This window comes from Pseudophryne corroboree, chromosome 2 (genome assembly GCF_028390025.1).
Source record: "Pseudophryne corroboree isolate aPseCor3 chromosome 2, aPseCor3.hap2, whole genome shotgun sequence".
Lineage (NCBI taxonomy): Eukaryota > Metazoa > Chordata > Amphibia > Anura > Myobatrachidae > Pseudophryne > Pseudophryne corroboree.
The window spans coordinates 130633591-130646283 of record NC_086445.1 but is presented as its reverse complement, the minus strand read 5'-3'; positions in this window follow the sequence as shown (position 1 = coordinate 130646283).

The following is a 12693-nucleotide window of genomic DNA, read 5'->3' as shown; positions in this document are numbered from 1 at the left end:
TCTACTTTATAGTACCCAATGCAGCAGATGCGGCTGAATTGCACACAGCTCTGAAACAGCCCCATGATGTGAAATGATATCAATGTAGGGAATTTAACTCCTGCCAGGCATACTGAGCCATTTATGGTAGTACCGGCATTGCAAGTTTGGAAGTGCAAGGAAAAACTTGCGAAGCCAGCATTTGCAATATGTCATTTGGAATGGCACAACACATTGATGTCAGTACTTGAAATCCCCCCATAAGTATTAAAAAAGATTCATGGTGACATTTGAATCCAGCAATATAAAAATACTTCATGTGTCACTTCTAGTACAGTATTTTCCACTCAAAGAAAAATGCAGCTAGCATTGCTTATTTATACTGTACTGACCACACTAAGCGATATTCCCAAAAAAAAGGGGATATTTATGTGCTCACCGTTGAATCCTTTTCTCTGAATCCGGGTTGCTGGTGGGGCCACAGGAGCCGGCAAATAAATTAAATACACTTTAAACCTAGCGTTCTCCAATCTGTAACCCCAGGATGGGTTGACAGCTTGAAGAGCATGGAAGGAGAAGCAGTAACCCAGTGAAACTATTGGAACCACAACAAAACAGAACCACGGGGAAACGACAGTAACACAAAATTCCCTTGACTGAGTGTGAGGTAGGGAACACAGTATCCCTCGGCCAGATTCAGAAAAAAAGATTCAATGGTGAGTACACAAAAATCCCTTTCATCCAGGCTGGGGGACAATGGAACCATGGGACGTTCAACAGCCACCCCTAGGGGAGGGAACACTCAGACAGCCAGACCAGAGAACTGTACACCCAAAGTGGGCACCGCTGGAGGCAAACTCATGAAACAGATATAAACGAGCAAACGTGTGGACAGAGGACCAAGTAGCAGCCCGGCACAGCTGCTCTTCTGAAAACCCATAGCGTTCCACCCAGGAGGCCACCACCACCCTAGTAAAATGCACCGACACCTAGTCCGGTGTCGGTCGCCCTGCGTTAGACTAAGTGATAATGGAACAGATCCACCATGCAATGGTCTGTTTCATAATAGGCCAACCAAGTTTCTGAGCATCGTTGAGAATCAGAAGAGAATCCATGTGGCAGACAATGGCCCTCATTTCGAGTTGTTCGCTCGCTAGCTGCTTTTAGCAGCATTGCACACGCTAAGCCACCGCCCTCTGGGAGTGTATCTTAGCTTAGCAGAATTGCGAACGAAAGATTAGCAGAATTGCGAATAGAAATTTCTTAGCAGTTTCTGAGTAGCTCGAGACTTACTCCTACACTGCGATCAGTTCAGTCAGTTTCGTTGCTGGTTTGACATCACAAACACACCCAGCGTTCGCCCAGACACTCCCCCGTTTCTTCAGACACTCCCGCGTTTTTCCCAGAAACGCCAGCGTTTTTCCGCACACTCCCATAAAACGGCAAGTATCCGCCCAGAAACACCCACTTCCTGTCAATCACACTCCGATCACCAGAACGATGAAAAATCTTCGTTAGGCCGTGAGTAAAATAGCAAACTTTTGTGCTAATTTACTTGGCGCAGGCGCACTTCGAACATTGCGCATGCATAGTTTGCGACTAATCGCTCCGTAGCGAAAAAAAATAACGAGCGAACAACTCGGAATGACCTCCAATGTCCTGTCCAAGAATATCTGCAGGGCCCGGACTACGTCTAACATAGCTAGGTCGTCCCGGAAAGTTGGTTAAATAAGCAAATATAGCACACAAATAAAAATAAATATACTGTATATTGCACAAAAAAAGAAAATTTCCTGCTGGAGCGAAGGAACAGTACACAGTACTACCCTATCATCATAAAAGATGAGAAAATTAGACTTGCAGGACAAAGCACCCAACTCGGAAACTTGGCGAGCTGAGGCCATAAGGAAGACCAGCTCCATGGAATCCAATGGCTGAAAGGGAGCCTTCTTGAGAGCTGATAAAACCAGATTAAGATCCCACTGAACTACAGACAGACAAAAACGGTTGTTGAACCTGCAAAAAGGTCTGAATTTCTGGAATACGGGCCACACGTCACTAGAAATAAATCAACAGAGCCAAAATCTGGCCTTTTAAGGAACAAAGCTGCAAACTAGCCTCCAAACCCACCTGAAGGAAGGCCAAGAAGTGAGGAAAATGAAACCGGGAAGTATGAAACCCATGCTTTTCACACCACATGATATAGCTCTTCCAGAATCTGTGGTAATTGCAAGACATAAAGTTTCCGGGCCCACAACATAGTACGTACCAGTGAGGAGAAAAACTCTTAGCTTTCAAGAGACCGGCCTCAAAAGCAATGCCGTTAAAGGCAACTGTGACGAGACCTTGTAGCAGCAGATCTGGCCATCCAGGCTTGACTGGCAGTTTTAGAGCGTCTCCATACTAGGACTTGTGTGGCCATTCTGGAGCCATCAGGATTACTCTCAGCCAATAATCCTTGACCTGCTAGAGCACCCGAGGCAAAATTGGAATCAGTGGAAAAAGATATGCCAGCAAGTCCCACGAAACAGTCATGGCAACCACTGTGAAAGCCATCTTGAAGTTGTGACAAGAGACCATAAGGTCCACCTCTGGAAGACCCCACTTAAAAACCAACGTGGAGAAACTAGAGAATTCTGTACTGGTAAAAGATTTAGGCGTTCACATAGATAACAAACTTAACAGAGGTACTCAAGTAGGAATGCAGCATAAAAGGCAAACAAGGTATTAGCATGCATTAAGCGGGGAATTTATGCAAGGGATGAGTGTGTTATAGTCCCACTATATTAATCACTAGTGAGGCCACATCTTGAATACTGTGTACCATACTACAAAAAGGATATCCTGGAACTAGAGGTTCAGAGACGAGCGACCAATTTGATAAAGGGGATGGAGACTCTAGAATATGAGGAAATGCTTGCTAGGCTAGGCATGTTTACATTGGGAAAACGGAGATTAAGAGGGGACATGATTAACATTTACAAATACATAAGGGGTCATTACACAGAGTTAGCGGGGGATTTGTTTTTGGTAAGATCATCAAAAATCATCAGAAAGGACATGTGGACACCCACTTAGGTTGGAGGAGAGGAGATTTCGCACAAAGAGATGGAAAGGTTTCTTCACAGTAAGGACAATACGTATTTGGAATTCCCTGCCTCAGATCACTACTTTTAAAAATGGGCTTGATAAATTTTTAATGGATAAGGATATACAGGGTTATGGTGGTTATGGTGGTTAAATCATGTGGTTAAATCATGTACTATAGTAATAAAAAACCGGAGTATTTTAGTTTACAGCTAAACACTCACCACAGTTAAAATTAGTTTTAATAATGGTTCAGTGTAGGAGTGTAGGAGACCACTAATAGGTTGAACTCGATGGACAAATTGTCTTTTTTCAACCTCAGAAACTATGTTACTATGTTACTAGATGGAGTGATCCCTCCTCTGAGCAAAACGTGGTTCTGCTTAAAAATCCACCTCCTAATTTTCTACTCCAGGTATGATCACCGGAACATAGGTCTCTGTCCAGGAGAGAATGGCTGCCTCCAGCATCACCTCTGCCTCCGAGTTCCTCCCTGGTGATTGATGTATGCCACCACTGTGGTGTTGTCTGATTAAATCTATACTGGCTGTCCAACCGGCCGGCCAGGACGGATTTGGGCCCCAACAGAGCTAAGAAAATGGCTCAGAGCTCAAGCACATTGATTGGAAGACCAATCTCCGACAGTGACCAAAGGCCCTGCAGGCGAAGATGCAACATCACTGCACCCCAACCAAGAAGACTTATGTCCATGGTTACAATGAACTAAGCCAGGGGAACAAAGTATCTGCCTGGGAGCAAATGCTCAAAAACCCGTCACCACTGGAGGGATTGACGAGTGCTGGGGGACAGAGTGAGAAACTGAGACAAAAGGAACTCAGGGGACCCTAACTCATATTGAAGAATGTCATCTCCAGAAGGAACACTCGCTGTCGGCGGGTCTCAAAGAACACCCCCTGGGACAGCAGGTGTTGACAAGGTTCCAGCTGAGACTTCTCGAAATTCAGAATCCAACCATGATCCTGAAGTACCTGCACTGCACAGTCTAGGTGTGCCTGCAACTGGGGAGCCAATTTAGCTTTCACGAGAAGATCGTCCAAGTAGGGTATCACAACAATTCCTTTCTTCCACAGCAGGCTCACCCTCAGATAAGATTTTCTTGAAAATGCATGGGGCTGTGGAAAAACTGAATGGTATGGCTTGGAACTGATAATGAGCCGACCAGACTGCAAACCGAAGGATATAATAATTACCAGCCCAAATAGGAACATGGACACATGCATCCCTGACGTCGAGGGAGGCCAAAACTTCATTGCCCTCCATGCTGCAGATTACTGAACGGAGAGATTCCATCTGAAAATGAAAATGATCCACCCAAAGCCTGGCAAGATTTCAGAATCGGCTGGAAGGAGCCACTTGGCTTCCAATCAAGAAATAGGTTTGAGTAAACCCCAGTTTTCTTTCCATAACTGGAGCACTAACCCCTTCCAAAAGCAGGGAATTGATTTCCTGATCTAACGCCACCCTTTCTCTGTATCCCAGGGGAAGAGTGATGGCTAAAAAACACCATGGTGGAGACCTCGAATATTTAACCCTTGGAAAGGATACACAGCACCCAGGCATCTGAAAAGTACTCCATCCGCAAGTTTCTGAAAAGGAGCAGGCGACTGCCTACCCACGATCGAACTGGGTGGGGAAAGACTCCCTAGCATCTGTTGACACATTAGAGCAGAAACTCTGTCAGGAAAAAAACCTGCCTTACCCAGAGTGCCCTCTAGTGGACACTCCCCAAAAGGAAGAGTGAAAACCTAGGGGGCAACCATGGGAAGAAATGTATTCTGGGCAATTATAGTTGCAATTCAGGACAAATGAGAATGCCCCCACTGAAGGAAAGCACTTCTAAAGAATGTTTGGAACCCAAATCCACTCCTAGCCACTAAGGTCATAGCGGATACAATAGATGCCTTGTGAGCTCAATCTTTATAGCATCATAAACATATTTAGCATAGAGGAGCTTAGCTAAATCCAGCAAAGACTCGCTGGTTGAATCTCCCTGGAGCCCTGGCACAAGCTTGTCAGCCCATTGCTCTGGGCAAGCCACGCCGAGGCTAGCAAAGGGTGGAAAACCACCCCAGATCCCATAAAGATCAACTTAAAGCAACCCTAAAGTTTCTTGTACCTGGCTAAGCGCACCACCAGGGCACTCACTAGGACACATGATCTGCTGAAAGCGGATACAGAGAGGAAAACTTGTGAGGAACAGAAAACTTCATATCCAGCATTTTCAAGGCTTCCTTAATAAGATCAGAAAGATCCAAATTAGAAGGAAAAGCAACAACCCTCTTGTGTCTACGTGCTGGACTGCAGGAATAAAATCCTCAACTACTTAACCTGGGGAGTAATCCAAGTGCTCATCCTCAGGGCGAACTACTTCATCCTGAAGTTCACCCTTTTCTTCCTCTGAATCTGAAACTTCCAACAGACCATTGGAAAAAGGAAAACATTTATGGTCCTCATGCATCCTAGGGTGCTCAAAATAACATACTAAGAAGACACCTTCTCAAAACCTGAAGCCGTATGCTCTATGGACTGAAGCCAAGGTGAATCAGACACAAGCTGAGAACCTGCCCCTCCATGAAGAAGTGAAACGAGATTCTGCACTGAGGGAACCAACGCAGCAGCAGCCTTAGCCTGATCCGCCCGCTTAAGCACAACCAGCTACTTAGTGGCTTTTGCTTTATCCGCCATAAACCCACTATGCCCTGCTGTAAACAGTATGTTGTGAGACTGAGAGAAAAATAAACAATGTCACTAGGAACAGTACTTAGCCTTCCAGGATCAGCCAACACCGGAGCTGAAGGTGACCCCATAGTCTGTGTTACATCCAGAAGTAGCAGCCGGCATAGGAATAGCGTCTGATCTGCTGCGCAGCAAAAAAAACGGAGCTGACCAACACCTGCACGTACCAATGCAGTGGGGAGACTAGCTTTTTACAGTTTTTAGTGGAGTACAACTAGATGAGATTAAAATAATAAATTATGCTTACTTTGGAAACAGTGGCCCTCATTCCGAGTTGTTCGCTCTTTCTTTTCCTTCGCATCGGTGTGATTTTCCGCTAACTGCGCATGCGCAATATTCGCACTGCGGCTGCGCCAAGTAAATTTGCTAAGAAGTTTGGTATTTTACTCACGGCATTACGAGGTTTTTTCTTCGTTCTGGTGATTGGAGTGTGATTGACAGGAAGTGGGTGTTTCTGGGCGGAAACTGGCCGTTTTATGGGAGTGTGTGAAAAAACGCTGCCGTTTCTGTGAAAAACGCGGGAGTGGCTGGAGAAACGGGGGAGTGTCTGGGCGAACGCTGGGTGTGTTTGTGACGTCAAACCAGGAACGACAAGCACTGAACTGATCGCACTGGAAGAGTAAGTCTCGAGCTACTCAGAAACTGCAAAGTAAAATCTTTTCGCAATATTGCGAATACTTCGTTCGCAATTCTGCTAAGCTAAGATTCACTCCCAGAGGGCGGCGGCTTAGCGTGTGCACTGCTGCGAAAAGCGGCTAGCGAGCGAACAACTCGGAATGAGGGCCAGTGTCCTTCAATGTACGAATATATTGTACAACACATATGGGTGTCAATTCCATCCCTCCAGTTATTCCTGCATGCATATGTGTTTCACATAGGTTATTCACAAGAGAGAGACATCGCCACCCGCTCAGCCTTTCTGAGAGGTCAAGTTGTAAGAAGGACAAAAAGAGCAGCACTGGAACCATTACAGTAATTGGGATCTGGAAGACAGCACACTCAAGCAAGCATAATGTTATTCTTTTAAAACCTTGAAAGTCACCCGGTCTCAATGGTCAATTGACAGAGTGAGGAAATTTTAGATAGCCCTAGGTTGTTTAACACTGAAGTTGTGAATGTCTTCCTTAAACATATTAATAGAGCCATAAGGACATATGACACATCACCTCTTTCCTCTGTAAAAGATCCCTTTGTGAGGATAATCAGTGCAAAAGGCAGAGTGTTTCAAGTGCACATGGTTATAAAGGATCTAATTCAAAATAGTTGAGCGCTGTCAAACGGCACACACCAATATAAATGATAAATTCAATTTAATCTATAATACACAATATAAAATACATATGATAAAAACACACACACACACACAACAGAATATGAGGAATTATTATTCTGTTGTGTGTTTTTATCATGTATTTTATATCACGTGTATTAGATGAAATGATTTATTATTGATATTTGTGAGTGCCGTTGGATAGTGCTCCACTATTTAAAAAAAAAATTCTACTTTTGAGGGCCAGCTATTCTTTTTGTGGTAGTGAACGTCATGATCACTATACCGATACAGAGGGTAATTCAGAGTTGATCGCAGCAGCAAATTTGTTAGCAGTTGGACAAAACCATGGCTCTCATTCCGAGTCGTTCGCTCTGTATTTTTCTTCGCATCGCAGCGTTTTTCTGCTTAGTACGCATGCGCAATGTTCGCACTGCGACTGCGCCAAGTAATTTTGCTATGAAGATAGTATTTTTACTCACGGCTTTTTCTTCGCTCCGGCGATCGTAGTGTGATTGACAGGAAATGGGTGTTACTGGGCGGAAACACGGCGTTTTATGGGCGTGTGGATAAAAACGCTACCGTTTCCGGAAAAAACGCGGGAGTGGCTGGAGAAACGGAGGAGTGTCTGGGCGAAAGCTGGGTGTGTTTGTGACGTCAAACCAGGAACGACAAGCACTGAACTGATCGCAGATGCCGAGTAAGGTTGAAGCTACTCAGAAACTGCTAAGTAGTTTGTAATCGCAATATTGCGAATACATCGTTCGCAATTTTAAGAAGCTAAGATTCACTCCCAGTAGGCGGCGGCTTAGCGTGTGTAACTCTGCTAAAATCGCCTTGCGAGCGAACAACTCGGAATGAGGGCCCATGTGCACTGCAGGGGGGGCAGATATAGCACTTGCAGAGAGAGTTAGATTTGGGTGGGTTATATTTTTTCTGTGCAGGGTAAATACTGGCTGCTTTATTTTTACACTGCAATTTAGATTTCAGATTGAACACACCCCACCCAAATCTAATACCCCTTTTCCACCTACGAGCACGGGTCGCAGCCGGGAGCCTGACACGGGTGCTACCCGGCTGCGGCCTGTGCTCAGCCCCCTTTCCCACTTTGCTCACCAACTCGGCATATTGCCGAGTTGGTGACGCTGCTGGTGACGCGGCAGGGGCGGCGCTGGGAGATCACATGATCTCCCAGGGCCGTCCTTCCATACAGTGTAAATGGGAGCCGTGTCGCATCGACGCGGCTTCCGTTTACACTACAACCCTACCCAGATCATTCCCGTGTCCTACCCAGGTATTTACCCGGGTAGGATTCACGGGTAACTTGATTCGGGTTTTTGCGGGGGGACCCTTTTCCACTTGCAATAAACACGGGTAAATGCGTGCCCCCGTGCATTTACCCGTGTTTTTTGAGTTAGTGGAAAAGGGGTATAACTCTATCTGCACATGTTATATCTGCCCCCCCTGCAGTGCACATAGTTTTGCCCAACTGCTAACAAATTTGCTGCTGCGATCAACTCTGAATTAGGCCCACAATCATTGAGTTACATGTGAGTGGTGTCTACTAGAAAATCTCAATGTGTATAGTTTGGAGCAGAGAAGGGAAAGGGGGAATATGATAGAAACTTTCAAATATATCAAGGGTTTTAACTAGAGATGTGCACCGGAAATTTTTCGGGTTTTGTGTTTTGGTTTTGGGTTCGGTTCCGCGGCCGTGTTTTGGGTTCGACCGCGTTTTGGCAAAACCTCACCGAATTTTTTTTGTCGGATTCGGGTGTGTTTTGGATTCGGGTGTTTTTTTCAAAAAACACTAAAAAACAGCTTAAATCATAGAATTTGGGGGTCATTTTGACCCCAAAGTATTATTAACCTCAAAAACCATAATTTCCACTCATTTTCAGTCTATTCTGAATACCTCACACCTCACAATATTATTTTTAGTCCTAAAATTTGCACCGAGGTCGCTGGATGACTAAGCTAAGCGACCCTAGTGGCCGACACAAACACCTGGCCCATCTAGGAGTGTCACTGCAGTGTCACGCAGGATGGCCCTTCCAAAAAACACTCCCCAAACAGCACATGACGCAAAGAAAAAAAGAGGCGCAATGAGGTAGCTGTGTGAGTAAGATAAGCGACCCTAGTGGCCGACACAAACACCTGGCCCATCTAGGAGTGTCACTGCAGTGTCACGCAGGATGGCCCTTCCAAAAAACACTCCCCAAACAGCACATGACGCAAAGAAAAAAAGAGGCGCAATGAGGTAGCTGTGTGAGTAAGCTAAGCGACCCTAGTGGCCGACACAAACACCTGGCCCATCTAGGAGTGGCATTGCAGTGTCACGCAGGATGGCCCTTCCAAAAAACACTCCCCAAACAGCACATGACGCAAAGAAAAAAAGAGGCGCAATGAGGTAGCTGTGTGAGTAAGCTAAGCGACCCTAGTGGCCGACACAAACACCTGGCCCATCTAGGAGTGGCACTGCAGTGTCACGCAGGATGGCCCTTCCAAAAAACACTCCCCAAACAGCACATGACGCAAAGAAGAAAAAAAGAGGCGCAATGAGGTAGCTGTGTGAGTAAGCTAAGCGACCCTAGTGGCCGACACAAACACCTGGCACATCTAGGAGTGGCACTGCAGTGTCACGCAGGATGGCCCTTCCAAAAAACACTCCCCAAACAGCACATGACGCAAAGAAGAAAAAAAGAGGCGCAATGAGGTAGCTGTGTGAGTAAGCTAAGCGACCCTAGTGGCCGACACAAACACCTGGCCCATCTAGGAGTGGCACTGCAGTGTCACGCAGGATGGCCCTTCCAAAAAACACTCCCCAAACAGCACATGACGCAAAGAAGAAAAAAAGAGGCGCAATGAGGTAGCTGTGTGAGTAAGCTAAGCGACCCTAGTGGCCGACACAAACACCTGGCCCATCTAGGAGTGGCACTGCAGTGTCACGCAGGATGGCCCTTCCAAAAAACACTCCCCAAACAGCACATGACGCAAAGAAGAAAAAAAGAGGCGCAATGAGGTAGCTGTGTAAGTAAGCTAAGCGACCCTAGTGGCCGACACAAACACCTGGCCCATCTAGGAGTGGCACTGCAGTGTCACGCAGGATGGCCCTTCCAAAAAACACTCCCCAAACAGCACATGACGCAAAGAAGAAAAAAAGAGGCGCAATGAGGTAGCTGTGTGAGTAAGCTAAGCGACCCTAGTGGCCGACACAAACACCTGGCCCATCTAGGAGTGGCACTCCAGTGTCACGCAGGATGGCCCTTCCAAAAAACACTCCCCAAACAGCACATGACGCAAATAAAAATGAAAGAAAAAAGAGGTGCAAGATGGAATTGTCCTTGGGCCCTCCCACCCACCCTTATGTTGTATAAACAGGACATGCACACTTTAACCAACCCATCATTTCAGTGACAGGGTCTGCCACACGACTGTGACTGAAATGACGGGTTGGTTTGGACCCCCACCGAAAAAGAAGCAATTAATCTCTCCTTGCACAAACTGGCTCTACAGAGGCAAGATGTCCACCTCATCATCATCCTCCGATATATCACCGTGTACATCCCGCTCCTCACAGATTATCAATTCGTCCCCACTGGAATCCACCATCTCAGCTCCCTGTGTACTTTGTGGAGGCAATTGCTGCTGGTCAATGTCTCCACGGAGGAATTGATTATAATTCATTTTAATGAACATCATCTTCTCCACATTTTCTGGAAGTAACCTCGTACGCCGATTGCTGACAAGGTGAGCGGCGGCACTAAACACTCTTTCGGAGTACACACTTGTGGGAGGGCAACTTAGGTAGAATAAAGCCAGTTTGTGCAAGGGCCTCCAAATTGCCTCTTTTTCCTGCCAGTATAAGTACGGACTGTCTGACGTGCCTACTTGGATGCGGTCACTCATATAATCCTCCACCATTCTTTCAATGGTGAGAGAATCATATGCAGTGACAGTAGACGACATGTCCGTAATCGTTGTCAGGTCCTTCAGTCCGGACCAGATGTCAGCATCAGCAGTCGCTCCAGACTGCCCTGCATCACCGCCAGTGGGTGGGCTCGGAATTCTGAGCCTTTTCCTCGCACCCCCAGTTGCGGGAGAATGTGAAGGAGGAGATGTTGACAGGTCGCGTTCCGCTTGACTTGACAATTTTGTCACCAGCAGGTCTTTGAACCCCAGCAGACTTGTGTCTGCCGGAAAGAGAGATCCAAGGTAGGTTTTAAATCTAGGATCGAGCACGGTGGCCAAAATGTAGTGCTCTGATTTCAACAGATTGAACACCCGTGAATCCTTGTTAAGCGAATTAAGGGCTCCATCCACAAGTCCCACATGCCTAGCGGAATCGCTCCCTTTTAGCTCCTCCTTCAATGCCTCCAGCTTCATCTGCAAAAGCCTGATGAGGGGAATGACCTGACTCAGGCTGGCAGTGTCTGAACTGACTTCACGTGTGGCAAGTTCAAAAGGTTGCAGAACCTTGCACAACGTTGAAATCATTCTCCACTGCGCTTGAGACAGGTACATTCCACCTCCTATATCGTGCTCAATTGTATAGGCTTGAATGGCCTTTTGCTGCTCCTCCAACCTCTGAAGCATATATAGGGTTGAATTCCACCTCGTTGCCACTTCTTGCTTCAGATGATGGCAGGGCAGGTTCAGGCGTTTTTGGTGGTGCTCCAGTCTTCTGTACGTGGTGCCTGTACGCCGAAAGTGTCCCGCAATTCTTCTGGCCACCGACAGCATCTCTTGCACGCCCCTGTCGTTTTTAAAAAAATTCTGCACCACCAAATTCAAGGTATGTGCAAAACATGGGACGTGCTGGAATTTGCCCATATTTAATGCACACACAATATTGCTGGCGTTGTCCGATGCCACAAATCCACAGGAGAGTCCAATTGGGGTAAGCCATTCCGCGATGATCTTCCTCAGTTGCCGTAAGAGGTTTTCAGCTGTGTGCGTATTCTGGAAACCGGTGATACAAAGCGTAGCCTGCCTAGGAAAGAGTTGGCGTTTGCGAGATGCTGCTACTGGTGCCGCCGCTGCTGTTCTTGCGGCGGGAGTCCATACATCTACCCAGTGGGCTGTCACAGTCATATAGTCCTGACCCTGCCCTGCTCCACTTGTCCACATGTCCGTGGTTAAGTGGACATTGGGTACAACTGCATTTTTTAGGACACTGGTGAGTCTTTTTCTGACGTCCGTGTACATTCTCGGTATCGCCTGCCTAGATAAGTGGAACCTAGATGGTATTTGGTACCGGGGACACAGTACCTCAATCAAGTCTCTAGTTGGCTCTGAATTAACGATGGATACCGGAACCACGTTTCTCAACGCCCAGGCTGCCAAGGCCTCAGTTATCCGCTTTGCAACAGGATGACTGCTGTGATATTTCATCTTCCTCGCAAAGGACTGTTGGACAGTCAATTGCTTGGTGGAAGTAGTAAAAGTGGGCTTACGACTTCCCCTCTGGGATGACCATCGACTCCCAGCAGCAACAACAGCAGCGCCAGCAGCAGTAGGCGTTACACGCAAGGATGCATCGGAGGAATCCCAGGCAGGAGAGGACTCGTCAGAATTGCCAGTGACATGGCCTGCAGGAC